Source organism: Pelophylax lessonae (genome assembly GCF_965119305.1).
Source record: "Pelophylax lessonae genome assembly, chromosome: 7".
In the NCBI taxonomy this organism is placed as follows: domain Eukaryota; kingdom Metazoa; phylum Chordata; class Amphibia; order Anura; family Ranidae; genus Pelophylax; species Pelophylax lessonae.
Window position 1 is genome coordinate 134,443,842 of NC_138774.1, and position 24,524 is coordinate 134,468,365.

The following is a 24,524-nucleotide window of genomic DNA, read 5'->3' on the forward strand; positions in this document are numbered from 1 at the left end:
GAGAGAAGAGACCGAGAGGGACAGATCTAAACCAGACTGTAGGAAACTCAATACTTGCTGAATGGTAGGTGCCCCTGCTGGAACCAAATCCTGGGCTTGATGACTCAGAAACCTTGCCCAGATTCTCTCATACACTCTGTTGGTGCTAGCCCTCCTCGAGCTCATAAGAGTGGGAATCACCTCTTCTGGACATCCGAGGGCCTCCAGCCTCTCCCTCTCAAGAACCAGACCTTGAGGTGTAGACGCGCAGGGCACGGATGTAGAGTAGGCCCCTGCGATAGAAGGTCTGGCCTGAGAGGCAGAGGGATCGGATCCCTGAAGCTGAGAAGGGACAGCAGAGGAAACCAAGGCTTGTTGGGCCAGAAGGGAACTATCGCTATGACCTCTACTACCTCCATCTTCAGTCTCCGAAGGAATTGGAGTACTATTGGCACCGGTGGAAAGGCATAGGCAACTTGGAAGTTCCATCTGTCCGTGAGGGCATCCACCCCGAAGGCTCGAGGATCCCTGAACCTCTTGTAATACTTCTGAAGTTTTTTGTTGTGTGGACTCGCAAAAAGATCCACCTCCGGTGAGACTCCTAGAGACAGAACCCAATTGAACACCTCCTGATGGAGGGACCATTCGTTGTTGTCCAACAGGAATCTGGACAGGAAGTCTGCTTGCGTATTCAATATCCCCGGGACAAAGACCGCAGAAAGGTTGGCCAGGTGTTGCTGGGCCCAAGACATAATTGGATCTGTCTCCTGGAGTAGAGACATGCTGCGGGTTCCACCTTGCCTCTTGACGTATGCCACTGCCGTGGTGTTGTCCATCCTGAGTAACACTGAGGCCCCTTGAGTCAGATGGTGAAAAGCCTGGAGGGCTTTGAAGGCGGCTCGTAGCTCTAGGATGTTGGACACCACTCCGTGACTGGCAAAATTCCACCTGCCCTGTGCCACTTCTGACTGGCAGTGAGCTCCCCAGCCGGTACTGCTGGCGTCGGAGGTTATCGTCACCCACGAAACTGGAGCAATTGAGTGACAGTTGGTTAGATTTGCACGGCGTAGCCACCAAGGAAGACACCCCTTCATGAATGGTGTTAGATAAATAATCTGCGACAGGTTCTCCGTCGTCCACTGGTGGAGAAACCCCTTCTGAAAGGGTCTCAGCCTCCACATAGCCCACTTCACCATGGGTGAGGTAGCCACTAGAGTCCCTACCACCTTTAGACACTGACGAGCAGTGAGCTGGGAGGCAGCGAGGGCGAGAGCCACCCTGCTCTGAACCACTGGAATTTTCTCCTCTGGTAGAGATATGGTGCAATTCACCGTATTGAACAGTGCTCCGAGAAAGACCAGGGACTGCGTGGGCACCAGATGGCTCTTCTCCAGATTGAGAATCCACCCGAACTCTTGAAGAGTATGAATCACCTGCTCCAGATGTAGCAGTAGCTGGGACCTGTCCTGGGACAGAAGAAGGAGATCGTCCAGGTAATGATGTAATCTGATACCTCTGGTTCTGATGAGAGCCACGATTGCCAATAGCGTCTTGGAGAAGGTGCGAGGCGAAGTCGAGAGCCCAAAGGGAAGACATGTAAATTGCATGTGGACATGATTGACAGCAAATCGGAGAAACCGATGATATTCTTTTGCCACAGGAACGTGGAAGTACGCATCTTTTAGGTCTATTGATGCCAACCAATCTCCTGGGAGAACCGAGTGCTGTATTGTAATTAGGGACTCCATCTTGAATCTCTCTCAACGTATCGATTTGTTGAGATAAGTTAGATCTATTACCGGTCGCCAAGTGCCGTTCTTTTTCTGGACAAGAAAAAGAGGCGAATATACTCCTTGACCCCTTTCCTCTTCGGGAACTAATACAACAGCTCGTTGATCCAGTAGGGTATCTACATAACTGAGAAGAACCTTCTTCTTTTCTGCTGCAGGAGGAAGGGAAGTTGCGACGAACCTGGGTTTGGGAACGTTGTTGAACATCCAAGAGTGCCCTTGCGACACAACATTCAGAACCCAGGGATCCTGGATCGAGGCCGCCCAGACGTTCCGAAATTGGAGCAACCTGGCCCCTACCGGAACAGACTGGACGGGACCAACCTCAAAAGGATTTGGTGGCCTCCCGGTCACCGGACAAAGAGCCCTTGGGGCCTTTCTGGAAGGAGGACTGTCTTGACTTCCAGCTTCTCCCATAGGATTTACCTGGTTTGTAGCTGCGCGCTTCCCTAGAACGATTAGCGTTTTGCCTCCTTGGAAAAGAGCGTTTCTGATTGATTGGGCGTTTGTCCTGGGGAAGGAACCCAGATTTTCCACCCGTGGCCCGGGTTATTGCTGCATCTAGTTTATTCCCAAAGAGGGAAGACCCCTCAAAGGGAATCCTACACCAAGCCTGTTTAGAGGCAGCATCGGCAACCCAGGGCCGAAGCCAAAGGGCACGTTTTGCCGTAACAGAGGCCAGCATAACCCGGGCCAAAAGGCGAATAGTATCTAGGGAAGCCTCCCCCAAGAAGCCCGCGACCATCTTCAGCTCCTGTATAGGAGAACTTTGGAGCACTTCCTCCGAAACTCCTCCAAGAGTATCTTCAAGGGCATTAACCCAAACCTCCATAGCCTTGGAAATTGTAGCCAAAGCCATTGCTGGTTTACAGGCCATGCCGGCTGATAGGTATGCTCGCTTAAGATCAGCGTCAATCCTTCGATCCAAAGGATCTCTAAATGATGCTGTATCCTCCATTGGGAGAGTGACGTGTTTCGCCAGACGCATCACTGCTGCGTCCACACTAGGGGATGACTCCAAGTATTTCACCTTATCCTGTTTAAAAGGATAGAGCTTCGCTACTTTAGTGGTCATGGAATTTTACCTTTCCATTTTGCTCCATTCTTCCGACATTATGTCTCCCAGTTCCTCTAGAAATGGGAAATTTAAACGCTCTTTGCATAACTGCTTGAAATATTTCTTCTGCTTAGGAGAAGAGACAGCAGGATCCTCCCAGTCAAGGGCCTCTCTCACCGCTAGTGATGTCGCGAACCTAAAATTCGCCGTTCGCGAACGGCGAACGCGAACATCGGCAAATGTTCGCGAACCAGCGAACCGGGCGAACCGCCATAGACTTCAATAGGCAGGCGAATTTTAAAACACACAGGGACTCTTTCTGGCCACAATAGTGATGGAAAAGTTGTTTCAAGGGGACTAACACCTGGACTGTGGCATGCCGGAGAGGGATCACGCAAAAAAAAGTTCTTAAAAATTATAATTTTTTGATAGAGAGCCAATTATTGGAAAAATTAAAAAAAAATAAAAATAAAAAATGGATTTAGCATCTGGGGGGTCTAAAAAGTGTACCTGTGAAGTTTCAGCTCTGTAGCATGTCCAGAACCCCTAAAAAACAGCATTTGTCTTATATTTTCAGGAATATGGCTTCTCTGCGGCTGGCTTTTTCTCTTGCAGGCATTTATCGGGCATTTTTTTAGGCAGGCATGTCATTTTTTGTATTTAGTGTCTGGGGGGTCTAAAAAGTGTACCTGTCAATTTTCAGCTCTGTAGCATGTCCAGAACCCCTAAAAAACAGCATTTTCTTATATTTTCAGGAATATGGCTTCTCTGCGGCTGGCTTTTTCTCTTGCAGGCATTTAGCGGGCATTTTTTTAGGCAGGCATGTCATTTTTTGTATTTAGTGTCTGGGGGGTCTAAAAAGTGTACCTGTCAAGTTTCAGCTCTGTAGCATGTCCAGAACCCCTAAAAAACAGCATTTTTCTTATATTTTCAGGAATATGGCTTCTCTGCGGCTGGCTTTTTCTCTTGCAGGCATTTAGCGGGCATTTTTTTAGGCAGGCATGTCATTTTTTGTATTTAGTGTCTGGGGGGTCTAAAAAGTATACCTGTCAATTTTCAGCTCTGTAGCATGTCCAGAACCCCTAAAAAACAGCATTTTTCTTATATTTTCAGGAATACGGCTTCTGTGCGGCTGGCTTTTTCTCTTGCAGGCATTTAGCGGGCATTTTTTTAGGCAGGCATGTCATTTTTTGTATTTAGTGTCTGGGGGGTCTAAAAAGTGTACCTGTCAAGTTTCAGCTCTGTAGCATGTCCAGAACTCCAAAAAAACAGCATTTTTATTATATTTTCAGTAATACGGCTTCTCTGCGGCTGGCTTTTTCTCTTGCAGGCATTTATCGGGCATTTTTTTAGGCAGGCATGTCATTTTTTGTATTTAGTGTCTGGGGGGTCTAAAAAGTGTACCTGTCAATTTTCAGCTCTGTAGCATGTCCAGAACCCCTAAAAAACAGCATTTTTCTTATATTTTCAGGAATATGGCTTCTCTGCGGCTGGCTTTTTCTCTTGCAGGCATTTAGCGGGCATTTTTTTAGGCAGGCATGTCATTTTTTGTATTTAGTGTCTGGGGGGTCTAAAAAGTGTACCTGTCAAGTTTCAGCTCTGTAGCATGTCCAGAACCCCTAAAAAACAGCATTTTTCTTATATTTTCAGGAATATGGCTTCTCTGCGGCTGGCTTTTTCTCTTGCAGGCATTTAGCGGGCATTTTTTTAGGCAGGCATGTCATTTTTTGTATTTAGTGTCTGGGGGGTCTAAAAAGTGTACTTGTCAAGTTTCAGCTCTGTAGCATGTCCAGAACCCCTAAAAAACAGCATTTTTCTTATATTTTCAGGAATACGGCTTCTCTGCGGCTGGCTTTTTCTCTTGCAGGCATTTAGCGGGCATTTTTTTAGGCAGGCATGTCATTTTTTGTATTTAGTGTCTGGGGGGTCTAAAAAGTGTACCTGTCAAGTTTCAGCTCTGTAGCATGTCCAGAACTCCTAAAAAACAGCATTTTTATTATATTTTCAGTAATACGGCTTCTCTGCGGCTGGCTTTCCCTCTTGCAGGCATTTATCGGGCATTTTTTTAGGCAGGCATGTTATTTTTTGTATTTAGTGTCTGGGGGGTCTAAAAAGTGTACCTGTCAAGTTTCAGCTCTGTAGCATGTCCAGAACCCCTAAAAAACAGCATTTTTCTTATATTTTCAGGAATACGGCTTCTCTGCGGCTGGCTTTTTCTCTTGCAGGCATTTAGCGGGCATTTTTTTAGGCAGGCATGTCATTTTTTGTATTTAGTGTCTGGGGGGTCTAAAAAGTGTACCTGTCAAGTTTCAGCTCTGTAGCATGTCCAGAACCCCTAAAAAACAGCATTTTTCTTATATTTTCAGTAATACGGCTTCTCTGCGGCTGTCTTTTTCTCTTGCAGGCATTTATCGGGCATTATTTTAGGCAGGCATGTCATTTTTTGTATTTAGTGTCTGGGGGGTCTAAAAAGTGTACCTGTCAAGTTTCAGCTCTGTAGCATGTCCAGAACCCCTAAAAAACAGCATTTTTCTTATATTTTCAGTAATACGGCTTCTCTGCGGCTGTCTTTTTCTCTTGCAGGCATTTATCGGGCATTTTTTTAGGCAGGCATGTCATTTTTTTTATTTAGTGTCTGGGGGGTCTAAAAAGTGTACCTGTCAAGTTTCAGCTCTGTAGCATGTCCAGAACCCCTAAAAAACAGCATTTTTCTTATATTTTCAGTAATACGGCTTCTCTGCGGCTGGCTTTTTCTCTTGCAGGCATTTATCGGGCATTTTTTTAGGCAGGCATGTCATTTTTTGTATTTAGTGTCTGGGGGGTCTAAAAAGTGTACCTGTCAAGTTTCAGCTCTGTAGCATGTCCAGAACCCCTAAAAAACAGCATTTTTCTTATATTTTCAGGAATACGGCTTCTCTGCGGCTGGCTTTTTCTCTTGCAGGCATTTATCGGGCATTTTTTTAGGCAGGCATGTCATTTTTTGTATTTAGTGTCTGGGGGGTCTAAAAAGTGTACCTGTCAAGTTTCAGCTCTGTAGTATGTCCACAACCAAAAAAAAACAGCATTTTTCTTATGATTTTTAGTAGAAAACTAATGCAGTGTCTTTCCAGCTGTCTTTTTTTCTTTCTGGCAAGCTGAAATATGATATGCCAAGGCAAACATGCCTATCAGTTGAGCTATGACACAGACAACACTGCACACATGGGGAAATATGTAAAACAAAAAACAGGAAAAGGAAATTAGGTGACGGTCACAAAACATGATATTGTGATTGGCCAAATAAAAAGTCACCTCGCGATGAGGTCGCGCCAAAGTCGCGCTAAGTCACGCCAAAGTCGCACTGGAAGCGACGCTACTTTAGTGGTAGCGGCAGTGTAAACCAGCACTAAAACATCCAGTGTGTGAATACGATCAGGTATGATGTTTTATCCGTCAAGTAGTGTAAGGGTTACGCCCGTCGCCCGCTTCACAGTGACAGACCAAACTCTGACAGACCAAACTCCCCGTTTAACAGTCAGTCAGTCCATTTGCACAACCGCAAACTCCCAATTTGCACAAGGTTGGATACCAAGCTAGCCATGTCCCGTTCCTTGTCCTCACTGACATCATTGAAGGTCTCTTCCTTCACCCAGCCACATACAGCACCAAGGGTCCCCGAAAGGTGAGAACAAGCCCCCTGGGACGCCTGCTGTGGCTGGTATTCCACCTCCTCAAAGCCACCTTCCTCCTCTGACTTCTCTTCTTCAGACTCCTCTCTCTGCGTTGCCACAGGTCCAGCAATTGACAACGACAAGGCTGCTTCTGGTGGTGATGAGGACCACAACTCTTCCTCTTCATGCTCATCTACAGCCTGATCCAGTACTCTTCGCAGGGCACGCTCCAGAAAAAACGCATATGGGATGAGGTCGATGATGTTGCCTTGGGTTCGACTGACCACCAGGGTTGTCATCTCCGCAAAAGGACGCATGAGCCTACAGCCATTGTTCATGAGCATTCAGTAACGCGGCCAAAAAATACCCAGCTCCACAGAAAGAATGAAAGAAAATGAATGTTTTTTTTATGAAAAATTATCCTGCGGATCACTTTTGGTCTGTACACAATGAAGCAACGACCTTATCATCTGGGGTGTGCCAACACAATCCTAGAGGTGATCGCTTCATTGTGATAGGCAAGCCCCTTCACCACGACAAGGTAACGATCACGAAGGGGAATTGACACATGTATGTGCCTTTTTTTTTGTTTTTTGTTTTTTTGCAGCCACAGTGTAGCACCAGAGGCCAGAAAAATTAGGCATGTACACATGCATGAAAAAGTAGGTATTGTTGCAGCCGCTGCTGTAGCAGCGGCCTGAAAAATTGAGGTTTTAAGGCAGAAAGTGCACTAAAACATTGCGACTTGAACCGTAGTTGGTGGCGGAGACGTCACGTAAGTCATCCGGCATGCAGAGAATGATTATATACAGCAGCGTGTGGACCATTTTTAGGCCAAGGCATCTCAGTCATCACCAGGCCTTTTTTAGTCAAATGCATCCCCCACTGTCAGTCCCTTCGGGATCCATGCCTCATTCATCTTAATAAACGTGAGGTAATCAAGACTTTTTTGACCTAGGCGACTTCTCTTCTCAGTGACAATACCTCCTGCTGCGCTGAAGGTCCTTTCTGACAGCACACTTGAAGCGGGGAAGGCCAGAAGTTCAATGGCAAACTGGGATAGCTCAGGCCACAGGTCAAGCCTGCACACCCAGTAGTCAAGGGGTTCATCGCTCCTCAGAGTGTCGATATCTGCAGTTAAGGCAAGGTAGTCTGCTACCTGTCGGTCGAGTCGTTCTCTGAGGGTGGACCCCGAAGGGCTGTGGCGATGCATAGGACTAAAAAAGCTCCGCATGTCCTCCATCAACAAGACGTCTGTAAAGCGTCCTGTCCTTGCCGGCGTGGTTGTGGTGGTAGGAGGAGGATTACTTTCACCTCTTCCCCTGTTGGATTCCCGTTGTGCTGTGACATCACCCTTATACGCTGTGTAAAGCATAGTTTTTAACTTATTTTGTAGCTGCTGCATCCTTTGCGACTGTCGGTAATTGGGTAACATATCACAGACTTTCTGCTTATACCGGGGGTCTAGTAGCGTGGCCACCCAGTACAGGTCGTTCTCCTTCAGCCTTTTTATACGAGGGTCTCTCAACAGGCATGACAGCATGAAAGACCCCATTTGCACAAGGTTGGATGCCGAGCTACTCATGTCCAATTCCTCGTCCTCACTGATGTCATTGAAGGTGTGTTCTTCCCCCCAGCCACGTACAACACCACGGGTACCAGATAGGTGACAACGAGCACCCTGGGATGCCTGCTGTGGTTGGTGTTCCTCCTCCTCAAAGCCACATTCCTCCTCTGACTCCTCTTCCTCACACTCCTCTTCCAGTGTTGCCGCAGGTCCAGCAATCGATGGTAAGGCTGTTTCTGGTGGTGGTGATGGTGACCACAACTCTTCCTCTTCCTCTTCACGCTCATCTACGGCCTGATCCAGCACTCTTCGCAGGGCACGCTCCAGGAAAAAAACATATGGGATGATGTCGCTGATGGTGCCTTCAGTGCGACTCACTAGGTTTGTCACCTCCTCAAAAGGACGCATGAGCCTACAGGCATTGCGCATGAGCGTCCAGTAGCGTGGCAAAAAAATACCCAGCTCCGCAGAGGCTGTCCTAGCACCCCGGTCATACAAATACTCGTTGACCGCTTTTTCTTGTTGGAGCAGGCGGTCGAACATTAGCAGTGTTGAATTCCAATGTGTCGGGCTGTCGCAAATCAAGCGCCTCACTGGCATGTTGTTTCGCCGCTGAATATCTGCAAAGTGCGCCATGGCCGTGTAGGAACGCCTGAAATGGCCACACACCTTCCTGGCCTGCTTGAGGACGTCCTGTAAGCCTGGGTACTTCTGCACAAAACGTTGCACAATCAGATTCAACACATGTGCCATGCACGGCACATGTGTCAACTTGCCCAAATTCAATGCCGCCAACAAATTGCTCCCGTTGTCACACACCACTTTGCCGATCTCCAGTTGGTGCGGGGTCAGCCACTGATCCACCTGTGCATTCAGGGCGGACAGTAGTGCTGGTCCGGTGTGACTCTCTGCTTTCAGGCAAGTCAACCCCAAGACAGCGTGACACTGTCGTATCCGGCATGTGGAATAGCCCCTGGGGAGCTGGGGGGGTGCAGTTGGTGTGGAGCAAGACGCAACAGCAGAAGAGGACTCAGCCGAGGAGGTTAGCAAAGAGGATGGAGTAGGAGGAGTAGAGGAGGTGGCAGCAGGCCTGCCTGCAAGTCGTGGCGGTGTCACCAACTCCTCTGCAGCAGAGCCACGCATTCCATGCTTGGCAGCCGCCAGCAGGTTTACCCAATGCGCAGTGTACGTTATATACCTGCCCTGACCGTGCTTTGCAGACCAGCTATCAGTGGTCAGATGGACCCTTGCCCCAACACTGTGTGCCAGACGTGACATGATTTCCTTTTCCACAATAGAGTACAGGTTGGGGATTGCCTTTTGTGAAAAATAATTTCGGCCGGGTACCTTCCACTGCGGTGTCCCAATAGCGACAAATTTTTTGAAGGCCTCAGACTCCACCAGCTTGTATGGTAAAAGCTGGCGGGCTAAGAGTTCCGACAAGCCAGCTGTCAGACGCCGGGCAAGGGGGTGACTCTGCGAGATTGGCTTTTTACGCTCAAACATTTCCTTCACAGACACCTGACTGTGGGCAGGTGACGAGCAGGAACTGCTGAAGGTGAGAGGCGGAGGGGCGGGTTGTTGATAGGGGGCATGGAGGACAGCAGTGGTTGACGTGGCTGAAGATGCTGGACCAGGAGGAGGATGGTGGCTTTCAGTTTGTGTGCTGCTTTTACTCATGTGTTGATCCCATAGGCGTTTGTGATGTGAGATCATGTGCCTTCGCAAAGCAGTTGTACCTAGGTGGGTGTTGGACTTCCCACGACTCAGTTTCTTTTGGCACAGGTTACAAATGGCATCGCTGATATCAGAGGCAGACACACAAAAAAAATGCCACACTGCTGAGCTTTGCAAGGACGGCATTCTGGTGGTGGCAACAGCTTGCGTTGATTGGCGTGCTGTCTGGCTGACCCCGGGTGCCGAATCTACATGCTGTCTGACTGCGCCACTAGCTCCTTGCGATGACCTCCTCCCCCTGCTTCCAACTCGTCTCCTCCTCCTCTCTGTCTCCCCATCTGAACTTTCCCCCTCTTCTTCTGCTCTTCGAGCAGGCACCCAGGTGACATCCACAGACACATCGTCATCATCAGCTGCTTCACTTGACAACTCAGCAAAGGCAGCAGCAGCAGGTACAACATCATCATCATCACAATGTACGTCCATGTGTATAATGCTGCCTGACTGAGACATATCCCCGTTATCTACATCCTCTGGCACTAATAGTTGTGCATCACTTATTTCTTCAAACTGATGTGAAAATAACTCCTCTGACGGATCAAGTGAAGCGGCTGTGGTGCTAGTGTTGGTGGTGGTGCCGGCGGGCTGGCGAGTGGTAAATTGAGAGGTGCCCGAAGCTGAGCTGGAGGAGGATGGTGCATTAAGGTTCCGAGCGGAAGCTGTAGACGATTGGGTGTCCTGTGTAAGCCAGTCAACTATGGCCTCAGAATTTTTTGAGTTCAGGGTCTGTGGTGGCCTCTGAACACTGGGCATTATTCTAGGGCCTAAGGAAATCACAGCACCACGACCACGACGGCCCTTGCGGGGTGGCCTGCCTCTGCCTGTCATTTTTTTTTTTAATGTGTTGTTACTGTTGTACTATGAGTGCAAGCTGCTGTGCCACCTTATATATCAGTGGTGGGTGTGCAGTGGCACAGTACACTCTCTGTGGACCTGACAGCAGTCACTGGCACCCAGGCAACTGCAATTTAAAAAAATATATATTTTTTTTTACTTTGCAAGCTGCTGTGCCACCTTATATATCAGTGGTGGGTGGGCAGTGGCACAGTACACTCTCTGTGGACCTGACAGCAGTCACTGGCACCCAGGCAACTGCAATTTAAAAAAATATATATATTTTTTTTACTTTGCAAGCTGCTGTGCCACCATATATATCAGTGGTGGGTGGGCACACAGTGGCACTGCAGTGGGCACAGTACACTCTGTGGACCCGACAGTCACTGGCAGCCCAGGCAACTGCAATAATAAAAAATATTTTTTTTTTCAATTTATTGCAACAAGATGCTGTGCCAACGTATATATATCAGTGGTGGGCAGTGCACTGCAGTGGGTACAGTGCACTCTGTGGACCTGACACAGCATTCACTGCAATTATGACAGAGGAAAAAAAAATATTTTTTAAAATGCCAGGTACTGTGCCTGTGCCACCCGAAATGAGTGTGGTGTGCACACAGTACAGTCTGTGGTAGGTCTGTGGCCTCTCACACACAGCGGGCAGGCAACTGCAGTGTACAATAGATATATATAGATATATATATAAAGAAAAAAATCTATTACCTTACCAGCCCTTAAAAGGGCTTTTGGGGACACTATATATATATATATATATATATGTATATATATAAATAAAAAAATCCTCAATTACCAGCCCTTAAAAGGGCTTTTGGGGACACTAGATAGATATAGATATATATATATATGAAAGAACAACTCAATTACCAGCCCTTAAAAGGGCTTTTGGGGACGCTAGGTATATATATATATATATATATATATATATATAAAAAAAAAAAAACACAAATACCAGCCCTTAGAAGGGCTTTTTGGGGTGCTGATATTACAGCAGTAGTGGACCAAGAACACTGCAAGACCAGGAACACTGACTAACTGTCCCTAGCTTAACAGCAGCAGCAGCAGCAGCAGCTCTCCCTACTCTCACTACACACACTGCTTCAGAATGATCTAAGATGGATGCTGCCCTTGCTTATTTATAGGAGGTGGGAGGGTGTGGGAGGGAGGTACGCTGATTGGCTGGAAATGTGTCTGCTGACTGTAAAGTTCAGGGTCAAAGTTTGCCTCAATGATGTCTTATGGGGGGCGGACCGAACATCGCATATGTTCGCCGGCAGCGGCGAACGCGAACATGCTAAGTTCGCCGGGAACTGTTCGCCGGCGAACAGTTCTATACATCTCTACTCACCGCTTTAACTAACGGAGACACGAGGGCAAATTCAAATCCAGTACCGGAGTCATCCGAATCGGAGTCGGACTCAGACGGGAGGATAGATGTATGGCTGGGTTGGGAGGACTCAAACGGATCCTGAACCGACAAATCTCTGTCAGGAGAGCGTGACGGACCTGCAGAAGTGATTGGCTTATGTAATTCAGCAAGAGAGTCCTTTAAAACTCTGCGTACCACCTCCTCAATATGTTTGTCCGTTTTTTCCCTTTCACCCGTAGCTTGGGTATAACAGGGTTTGCACAAAGAGGAACCGTCTGGTATCAGGGTACGGCAACCCCAGCATTTTTTCCCCTGCGGGCGTTCTGAGCTGCCATGGTGCGAGGAGGAATGGTGCTCACGTCCCCTGCTGTGGGAGGAGCTGCGCTTAGACTTAGATGAGGAGCGCTGGTGTTGCGTATTTGCATGACTGTCTTCGCTGCGTGTGCGGGGCTGTTGATCAGACCTAAGAGAGCTGAGACAGACATATACAACAAGCCATAAGAAAAATGAAAGAAAAACAGACATTAAAGCTGATAAAACCAGCACATACCTAGAAAGAGCAGGCTGGCCACTAGGGGGCGGCGATGAGTCCATTGCTCCAGTAAACTCAATGGTGCACTATTTAGAGATAGAAATCCTGATAGGAAGAGGACATAACATCAGACCCATCTACCCAGAAGCAAAACCCCCAGAGGATGGAACCTTCTTACCTTGACTACAGGACCGGAGTCTGGGGGAGGCTACCGATATGCCGACCTTCCCGCCAGCTCCGGTCTAATTCTGAGTTTAAATAGACCGCCAGGCCGTGACCCGCCGTATTGCGCAACCGCGCGTGACGTCAGACCGCACCACTGCGCATGCGCGACGACTCCGAAACTCGGAGCGTACTGCGCATGCCCAGAAGTGCCGAACAACCCGGAAGTAGCGGCAAAGACCGTGGCGGCGGCCAAGAAGCACCATAAGTAAGTACTAAGCCATAGAACTAACGAAACCTGAGCGATAACTGACAAAGAAACACCCTAGACACGAGCATAGCAAAAGAAAAAGTACCAAAAACGAAAGATAAGCATAATAATGAGGAAAAAGAAATGGTCCCATATAAGGGCTTACCACCCTCCGATAGCATAACCGAGTCCAGGAGACGCAACACCGGCTTGTGCCTTCAGGCAATAAAGGGCCACCCGCAGCAGCAGGGCTCTCTCGGCCAAACCACATAGCTCCAGCTAAGGGTCTCTTCCATTGCCCCCTCCATACCCCGCTAAGAGCCAGGGCTTATCGGAGACTCCAAAACTCAGTCTGCCACCGATATACAGGACCAGATATGTAGGAACATCAGACATATGTATGAGGAGGACGAAAAAAGAACACTGATGCTGAAAGGGAGCAAAGATTTATGGGAGTGGGGTCCTATGAGGTAGGAGAGGAGGCGGAGCCTACCCGAACGTATGCTGCCATGGAGTCTGTCAGGAAATAAGATTTTAGGACACTAATAAGTGCCAAAACTGAAATCATAAACCCTCTCTCTGCTTAGTAACAGTGACAGCCAATCCCCTCTCAACCCCGTGAGCTGTAGTTAGGGAGGGGCCTATCTCTTTTCCTGCTTGTCTGCTTCTCTAAATAAAGTGAAGAAACATAGGACAAATTCCTTTCAGAGTTGCTGACTTTATTTTACCATTTTTTAAATTTGACAATGAGAGGTATGCTATCAAAAGAAAGGTCTAGGGGTCACACCAAAAATATTAAAACCAATCTTTTCAAGGATAAAGAAGCCTAACAAGGTAACCAAGAGGTAAGAAACAAATTTGATGATAAATAATTATTCAGAGGGTATTTTATGGCTGATTTAAAACACGGGTCAAAACTGACCCTAACATCATGGATAGTAACGGAATTCTAACATAAGAGGAGGGTTAAGCACTCCTGAGCTCTGCACTATAGGCACTGTGGGAGATTTACTACAACTGGTGCACACAGAATCGGGTGCATTCTATGCAAAGTAACCAGTTAGCTTCTAACTTTAGCTTGTTCAATTAAGCTTTGCCAAGAAAAAATAGAAGCTGATTGTTACTATGCACAGCTGCACCAGGCTCTGTGTGCACCAGTTTTAGTAAATAACCCCAATATTTTGTGCATTTTATACTTTTGACTACTGCAGTCTGTATTGTGAGCCGTAAATGACATACTGTACTTCTGAACACTGCATTATAAGTGTATTACTATCCACTGTTTGGCCACACTGACAATTCACCATGATGTTTTATTTCTTTACATCATTTTCTTGGGAGGTACTAAAAAAAAAAAGGATCATCCTGGGTGCCAGATATGCAAAATATGCCACTGCCTGACCCTTAAGGTTGTACTGAGGAGCAATAAAACACACACACACACATATGCTGTATATATATTGGATGTGTGTGTGGTGTGTTTTATACTGGATGGCCCCCTTGTAAAATTGAGACTTATTTTTTCTGTTCTAATTTTTTGCTTTTTTCTTGCCTTCCAGCAAAATGTAATTTGACAAGTTTTTTTGGCTAGATGATAGATTTTCTGACATTCTCAAAATATACTCAGTGTTACTTCTCCACTGCAAGAATTTTAATGATGGGCTTAACAATTTTATCACTCAATCAAAAAATAAATAAAATAATAATAAATTGACAGACAAGCTGACAGTTTCAGTTTTACATTCAGTTTTTTTTTTTCCAAAAATGTAAATGAAGAAGGAGTGGAACCACCATCTTAACTTTTTTTTCTTTCAGTATAGTCAATCATTGAAAATTAAACTTATGTGGAATTGCTCAATCTGTTATGAAGAGAAGCACTATTGAATTGTTTGTTTGAGCTTCTAATTCATTTATATATCTATATATTTATTTGTTTGTTTTTTTTTAAATACATTTTATTGAAAATGTTCACAATACAGAGTAAGAATAAACCATGGCTTCCAAATGGCATAATGAAGCATGCAATAAGCAGAAAACATATAATCAAAAGTCAAACAATAATGTAGCTTGAACATCAGTGTAAACAAAGTGTGAGGGAGGGAGGGGGAATACATCCTTCTCGACCTAATGTAACTATACCTGGGCAGAAGGATGAAAGGGAGGTTGGGCGCTTGAAGAAACAGAGGGTAGAGGTGTATTCGACCTCTGAAGCTGGAATAGATATCCGATGTGGTAGATTGGGTGATCATGCAGATCCAATTGTTCCTTTGGCAACATCACAGAGAGTATGAAAACATTCCATCAGGTTGTAAAACGAGCAAGGGCTTTCCTGCTTCCAGCTGCCACATTTAGTCTCTCATTATATAAAAGTAGTAACAATGCTTGTTTCAGATGAGAAATTTTGGGGCTCAGGGGAGAGATCCAGTTTTTCAAGATGCATCTCCGGGCCGTCAACAGGCATAACAAGATCCATTCTTTGTGAGTGGATGTGAGTTCCAGGGGTCTGGATAACATCTGGGAGTCCCAATATCCAAAGAGCAAGAGGAATGGGTCCTTAGGGATTGATAGTTGAGTAATCCCATAGATAAACGTAAGAACCTGGTCCCAAAATTAGGAAATATCAGCACATTGCCAGAAGCGATGAGCTAGAGTAGGCCGTGGGAATTTGCAAAGGGGGAAGACTGCTCCTTGTGAGTTGTTGGGATCTGAGGTAAATGGAAAATAAGCACGAAGAAAAATGCGCATTTGTGTCGTCCTCCAAAGTTCGTTGGTGGTTAAGCGGAGAGTGGTGTTAAGGCCTGCCCTTAGTCTAGGCAGTAGGTCCGGGTGGGGGAAGAACTTGCCCCAATTTGCAACTGAGGATTCGGCAAGGGGGGGGGGGTGTAGAGTTCAATAGAAGTGGTTTGTACATGGCCGAAATGGTGTTCATTCCTTCAGCAAGAAAAGTATCCAGTATAGATGGAGTAAACCTCTTTAGGTTATCTCTGCAGGATTCCCAAATGAAATGCACACATTGTCCGTAGCTGAAAAAGTGAGATGTGGCAAAGAATAGGTGTTGGCAACAGACGAGAAGGTCATAGGGGTGCCCGTATCCAAATTGCATAGGTCAGCAAATTTCATAAGGCCGCGTTGTGACCACGTATTGAAGTGTCCTGAGTCTAGGCCCGGTTGAAAACTAGAGTTGCCCTGTATAGGGAGATAACGAGAGATAGACGTAGGAAGATGTAACAGTTTTCTGATTTCCCTCCAGGCAACAGCTGTGTCATGAAGCAAGATATTGTGCTGCAGTGCCGGCGGCATAGATTTCCAGTGTTTGTGAAGCAGTGCAGGTGGCGAGTAAAGGGATACCATGGAGGCTTCCAATGAAAACGAGGAGTAGCGTTGGGATTGGGAGATCCAGTCAATACAGATACAGATACAGGCAGGTTAGATTGTACAATCTTATGTTCGGGAGACTTATGCCCCCTCTCTCCTGGGGAGATATAGCTTTTGCAATGAGATCCTAGAACGTTTACCTCTCCAGAGAAATTTGGAAATGGAAGAATTTAGTAGCCTAACATCAGCATGTTTCAACAATAACGGGAGAGTTTGCAGTGGATATAACAATTTAGCAAAATTAACCATCTTGACAAGATGGCATCTCCCAAGGAGAGATTGAGTCAGATTCATCCAGCTGCCCATTTCCTGAACTATCTTGGAGATCAATGGGGGATAGTTGAGGGAGTAGAGAGAGGAAGGAGATTTGCCCACTTTTATGCCAAGGTATATGATGTGTGATTTAGCCACTTGAAAAATAGAGGAAGAGAGCCATGTACGCGAGGAGTTAGTCGAGAGTGGAAGTATTTCGCTCTTTTGAAAGTTAATGCGTAACCCGGAACACTTTTTAAAGTTTTCAAATATGGATTGTATAAGGGGCATGTCTAATGAGGGGTTGAAGGTGAAAATGAGAACGTCGTCGGCGAAAAGAGCCATGCGAAGGTCATGAGTACCTATCCTGACCCCGTGTAGGGGTGCATGTTCGGCCAAGGGACGAGACAGGGGCCCCAACGCCAGATTAAAAAGTAAGGGTGACAACGGACACCACTGTCTGGTCCCTTTATGCAGGCGGAACTCCCCCGTGAGGAGGCCCGCCACCACCAGCCTGGCCGAGGGGGACTTATACATAGCGTCAATTAAATGGGAGAAGGCCACAGAGAAGCCCATCTCGGCCAGGACCACGGACAACCAGGAAAAGCCAACATTATCAAAGGCCTTCTCGGCATCCAGTGTGATGATGGTGAGATCCCCCCCAGGGTGGAGGCACGCCTGCTCCAAAACTAGAAGAACTTTGCGAATGTTAAGCATGGCCGTTCTGCCTTTAACAAAACCCGATTGGGCAGGATGGATGAGGGAAGGCATGATGGTCGCTAGCCGAGTGGCCACTAGTTTCGATAATAGCTTCACGTCCAAATTTATGAGTGAAATTCGGCGGTATGCCCCAGGGTCGAGGGGGTCTTTCCCTTTCTTTGCTAAAAGCTTTATCAGGGACTGATTACCAGTAGGGAGGTAATCGCCACCTTCCCAGATATGGGTGTAGACCTGGTGTAACGTGGGAAGGAGTTCTTCTTGGAAGGATTTATAAAATTTCCCGGTAAATCCATCGGGGCCGGGGGCTTTGTTAGAGGCCAGGTGACGAATAGTGGAGCGTAGCTCGCCCATGGTAATGGGGGCATTCAGTTCCCCAAGTTGAGTGGAGGTTGATCTGGGCAACGCGTTATCTTTTAGAAAAGTGTGGGCAGTAGGCAAGTCCATGGGATCTTAAGGAGGAGTAGTACTCCAGCATTACTTCGCTAATCTGTTGCGGGGATTGTACTATTTTTTCCCTGAGAGTTTCGTAAGGCGGTAATGTGAGTGGGGCGGTATCGAGGTTTACACATGCGAGATAAAAGTTTACTGGCCTTATTACCAAACTTATGTAAATCTGCTGCAAAGCGATAGTATTTGATGAGCTCTAAAGTGGTGGTCCAAGAGTCAAAGGCACGTTTGGCTTTGTGCCATTACGTTTTTGCAGAGGTGGTGGCCTGCATCAGAAGCGATCTCTGAGCTTCAGACAAACATTTGCTGGCCGTTTGAAAGCGACTCTGAGACTGCCTCTTAAAGGAGCTGGCATATGATATAATTTTTCCTCTGAGAAAAGCCTTCCCAGCTTCCCAGAATTAATGTGGGTTGTCAGTGGAGGGGGAGTTAGTCACTGTATATTCCTGCCAAGCTGTCACTAGGAAGACATGAAAACCCTTGTCATTGGCGAGGAAAGCGGGGAAGCGCCAAATGTCTGGAGTGGTTGGAGAGTCGGGAAGTTCCATGGAGAGAGATATTGGAGCATTGTCAGACACCGCTATGTCATGTATGGTGGGAGAAGATAGGAAATGGGCTAGGTCGTCCGAGCAGAAAAGATAGTCTATTCTCATGAATACACTGTGAGGCGGAGAGAAGAAAGTAAATTCTCTGTCTACCGGGTGGTGGAGTCGCCATATATCAGTATGGTGTAGTGATTCTATAGCGGTGGCCAAAGGAGCTTGAACAATGTCCGTGCGTTGAGTGGAGGGAGGGCGTGAGGGATCAACTGGATGCAAACAGCATTAAAGTCTCCACCCAGTAGGTGAGGAAGTTGAGGGAGCTGAAGGAGATGTGAGGTGAGAGTGTCATAAAAGGCTTTTGTGGGGGAATTAGGGGAATACACATTAGTCAATAGTAGTTCCTTAGTGCCCATGCGGATATGCACAGAGCATATCCTGCCTTGAGTATCTGTGGAGATGGACATGACCTGATAGGGGAGGTTCTTACGGAAAAGTATTAACACCCCGGCCTTACGGCCAATCGCAAGTGAGCCCAGGACCTCTCCCACCCAGAGCTTCCGAAGGCGGTGGAAGTCCTGGGAGTAGAGGTGCGTTTCTTGCAACAGGGCAATGTCAGTTCCCAGTCTGCGGAGATTACGTAGGGCTTTCATGCGTTTAAGAGGGGATCGAAGTCCCTTCACATTCCAAGAGACTATTTGCATAGACCGGTGTAATGAGAGAGGGAATAATGAAAGGATGTGGGAGCGCTAAAATAGACGTGATGAGCAGCGGACCCCGGGGAGAAAAAGGAGTTTTTGCAGGTGTAAGGAACCGAAATACATCATAACGTACACTAGGTGGATATAATGAATAAATAACAGTGTCATAGAAAAGTAACCCAATAATGTCTAGTAGATAAGAGTTTACAGGAGCGGGGCTCCTGACAAAAGAGCATAAAAGCCAGTAATTGGATCACATCAGGTGCCCTGGAGAAGCAAAAGGAGTGATCCTGAAAAACATTACCATATACAGGAGATGATGTGGGATGGGAGAAGACGTTCAACGAAGTTTGTTGCGGTGAGAGGGACCAAAGAGGCGCTGACGTTTTGGAGAATCCTTGCGGGGGCTCCGTTGATTCAGAGGTCTGGAGAACGCTGGTTGCCTGGGGGGGGTAAGTGAGGAGCATCAGGGTGGATGGAGCGTAGATAGGCTTCAGCCTCAGAGGGATCCTGAAATGACAATTGTTCGCCCGTGGTGGATTTCAAACGAAGAATGGCAGGGTAGGCGAGAGTGAACTTGATCTGCAACTGAAGCAGCTGTGAGCAGATCTGCTGAAAAGCTTTCCGTTTCTTGGATACATCGATGGAATAATCAGCAAATAGTAGGACTTTAACCCCAACAATTTGGAGAGATTTGGTCTGTCTGTATTTCTGCAGGATCAGATTTTTATCAGCGTAGTTAAAAAATGTTGCAATGATGGGTCTGGGGGTTGTGCGTTCACTGGAAAGAGCCGTTGCGATGCGATGAGCCCTTTCAACCACACGGAGACCTGGTATAACAAGGGCCTCTGGGACTCGGCGGGCGCAGAAATCAGTGAGCTCCGTAGCTGGAAGTGATTCTGGGACCCCCACAAAACGAAGATTACTGCACCTCGCGCTATTCTCCAAGTCCTCCAATTTTTGTGACAGGAAGGCATTGGTTTTGTCCTGCAGCTGTTCTTGTGCCTGCATGTGATAAAGTTCATCCTCCGGGCTGGATATGTGCTGCTCTGCTTCAGTGAGCCTAGTGGCGTGCTCATCCAAGTCCTTTCTGATTTGCAACATCCCCGCCTGGACAGCTTTCTCCACCGTGCTCTGGATGGTGGGTGAGAGCAGGGTGACGACTGCCTGAGCGATCCGCTCAGTGAAGCCGGGGTTCAGAGTTGGAAGGGGGGAGGAGGAGGGGGCGCCTACCTCCATAGCAGGCTCGGAGGCCTCGCCGCAGGCTGTGAGGAAGGCCCGGGTGGAGCGGATGGCGATTCCTGTGTCAGCCGCGGGCCGGGCTTTTCCAGGAAACTATCCATGATGACGGCTGGATTTCAAGCAGTCCGCTCGGGTGTCCTGGCAGAGGTTATGTGGGGGCGTAGAGCTGATTTAACGGCCGGGTGCGGGAGCTAGAGCAGAGTGCGACTACTCCATGCGGCGCCGGAACCCAAAGTGTATTTATTTGTTTAACCAGTTGCTGCCTGGCCAAAAGCAGGTTGACAGCCGGGCAGTGGTTTTGTTATCCTGACAGAACATCAAACCATGTTCTGTCAGGATGCACCAATTGCGGGGACATGCAGTGGTGCAATCTGTCACCAGATGACCAATCACAGTGCTGGCTCACTGCCGGTACCATGTGACCACCGTGAAAAATGACAGCAGGTTACATGACAGTTTTACGTAATGGGTGGCTCCCTTTAAGCCACCCAATGTGTATACTGTGTTGCTAGTTGTGATTGGTCATTTCGATCACATGGTACAGACAGGGCCAATCACAGCCCATCTATATCATGTAATTAGCTTTCACCAATCCCAGCTAATCACAACAAAACAGACTGAATGAATCCATGCACTTTCATGGTTCTGATGAGAAAAGTTGCAGGTTCTTCATTTCTTTAGAAGTGATTAAAGGCTAAGTTCACCTTTTGTAAAAGAATTATAATAATTGTTGCCTTAGAAGGAGTTTATGTGTAATCTCCATTAGCCACTGTAAATAGGTGTGTGTGTATAGAAATATTTTTATATACTATTGAGATATTGGGTTTTGGTTTTTACTAATAGTTGATATAAGCAAATGTACCCATTTGTGTAAACCCAGTCTGCAGGCATTAGTAATTGATTTACCAAGTCCTTTTGAAGTGCAGGAATGTTAGGCTGGGCTAAACATGTGTGTGTCTGCTATTTACCCATGGTAAACTTGTATGCGAGAAAGGAAAACACCCTAAATATGTTCCTTTTTACAGACTTTACGGGACCGAGGTAAAAATTCATAACAGGCTGTTTCGCTTCCTTCATTATCTCTGCCTCCACTTCAAAGATGCTCTCTTTAGTTATGCAATGAAGGTGGCTGTCTGTTCAGGAACGGACCATTTGCTCAGGCGATTACCTGGGATAATTAATTCCTTACCAGAGAGGAGGTGCTATTGAGGGGCTGGGTTAGGCTAATGATTTTAATGAAGCAATAGGAGTAATAGTAACAACTCACAAGAGCCAAACATAATCAGGCTTATGGCAAGGCTCAAACGATACTCCTACTGGTGATGCCGTCCATCCATTTCAGGTATGCGTCCGGAATGCTCAGTCCGTCACGGAGAAACAAAGGCCGGCTATCTCATGTGAACTTCCGGGTCCCGGGCAAGGCCGTGATGGGAGGTGGAGTAGTGCATGTGACATCACCGGGGAGCTTGTTGCAATATGACGCGTTTCTGAGCATGCGCTAAGTCCCGAATGGGCATTCACGCTCGTTCATTAGGTGTATATAAGTGATGATACTACAGAGTCTTATATACGTTGTTACTACAGGAAAATGAAGGGGAGGAGATACAACACTAATGGCCGTGAAGGAAACAATATACAATTTTTTAGTTTGTATATATACATATATATATATATATATATATATATATATATATATATATATATATACACAAATATATATAGACACACATATATATATATATATATATATATATATATATATATATATATATATATATATATATATGTATATATTTATATACAAAAACATAAAACCATAAAAACATGTATATGCTTGCAGGACCACATAAAAAAAAATGATGAGAAATAAAAATATATAAATGAAAACATGAAAAATAAGAAATAAAAAAGCTCATATAAGCAATATGCAATATGCAACAGCCAGAATACAGAGGAACTGACAGGATGCATGTAGATGGTCGTGCACATATCCATACCCTCCATACAATAATCACCTGTAAATTTTTGGACAAACATTTATGTGCGTACATGCTCCTGAAAAACAAAGTCCAAGAATAAAAGATTAAAGCTAAAATTTCTGGAAAAAGGGTACTGACTTTTCCTTCCTGGTAAACCCTCCAAATCACGGACAACTACTTATTATTTTCAAATTGTATTTATATATATATATTTTTTTTTTTATGTGGTCCGGGAAGCATATACATGTTTTTATGGTTTTATGTTTTTATATATATGTGTGTCTATATATATGTATATATATACAGTGGGTACGGAAAGTATTCAGATCCCCTTAAATTTTTCACTCTTTGTTATATTGCAGCCATTTGCTAAAATCATTTAAGTTCATTCTTCTTCCTCATGAATGTACACATAGCACCCCATACTGACAGAAAAACACAGAATTGTTGACATTGTTGCAGATTTATTAAAAAAGAAAAACTGAAATATCACATGGTCCTAAGTATTCAGACCCTTTGCTTGTACACTCATATATTTAACTCAGGTGCTTTCCATTTCTTCTGATCATCCTTGAGATGGTTCTACACCTTCATTTGAGTCCAGCTGTGTTTGATTATACTGATTGGACTTGATTAGGAAAGCCACACACCTGTCTATATAAGACCTTCCAGATCCCAATGCATGTCCGAGCAAATGAGAATCATGAGGTCAAAGGAACTGCCTGAAGAGCTCAGAGACAGAATTGTGGCAAGGCACAGATCTGGCCAAGGTTACAAAAAGATTTCTGCTGCACTTAAGGTTCCTAAGAGCACAGTGACCTCCATAATCCTCAAATGGAAGATGTTTGGGATGACCAGAACCCTTCCTAGAGCTGGCCGTCCGGCCAAACTGAGCTATCGGGGGAGAAGAGCCTTGGTGAGAGAGGTAAAGAAGAACCCAAAGATCACTGTGGCTGAGCTCCAGAGATGCAGTCAGGAGATGGGAGAAAGTTGTAGAAAGTCAACCATCACTGCAGCCCTCCACTAGTCGGGGTTTTATGGCAGAGTGGCCCGATGGAAGCCTCTCCTCAGTGTAAGACACATGAAAGCCTGCATGGAGTTTGCTAAAAAACACCTGAAGGACTCCAAGATGGTGAGAAATAAGATTTACTGGTCCGATGAGACCAAAATAGAACTTTTTGGCCTTAATTCTAAGCGGTATGTGTGGAGAAAACCAGGCACTGCTCATCACCTGTCCAATTCAGTCCCAACAGTGAAGCATGGTGGTGGCAGCATCATGCTGTGGGGGTGTTTTTCAGCTGCAGGGACAGGACGACTGGTTGCAATCGAGGGAAAGATGAATGCGGCCAAGTACAGGGATATCCTGGACAAAAACCTTCTCCAGAGTGCTCTGGACCTCAGACTGGGCCGAAGGTTTACCGTCCAACAAGACAATGACCCTAAGCACACAGCTAAAATAAGGAAGGAGTGGCTTCACAACAACTCCGTGACTGTTCTTGAATGGCCCAGCCAGAGCCCTGACTTAAACCCAATTGAGCATCTCTGGAGAGACCTAAAAATGGCTGTCCACCAACGTTTACCATCCAACCTGACAGAACTGGAGAGGATCTGCAAGGAGGAATGGCAGAGGATCCCCAAATCCAGGTGTGAAAGACTTGTTGCATCTTTCCCAAAAAGACTCCTGGCTGTATTAGATCAAAAGGGGGCTTCTACTAAATACTGAGCAAAGGGTCTGAATACTTAGGACCATGTGATATTTCAGTTTTTCTTTTTTAATAAATCTGCAACAATGTCAACAATTCTGTGTTTTTCTGTCAGTATGGGGTGCTATGTGTACATTCATGAGGAAGAAGAATGAACTTAAATGATTTTAGCAAATGGCTGCAATATAACAAAGAGTGAAAAATTTAAGGGGGTCTGAATACTTTCCGTACCCACTGTATATATATATATATATATATATATATATATACATAAACATGTGTGTGTATATATATATATATATATATATATATATATATATATATATATATATATATACCGTATTTTCCGGCGTATAAGACGACTGGGCGTATTAGACGACCCCCCTAATTTTCATCTACCGGTAATACTTATACTTAGGTTACCTTGGAGATATTATACTCGGCGTATAAGACGACCCCCCATTTTTGGGGGATTTTTTTGAGGTTCAAAAGTAGTCTTATACGCCAGAAAATACAGTATATACAGTATATACACATATGACTTCATCTGGATGACATTTGACTTTTACATTTTAATAATGCAGAGTTTTGTATACAATTGTATATTGTATATTGTTTCCT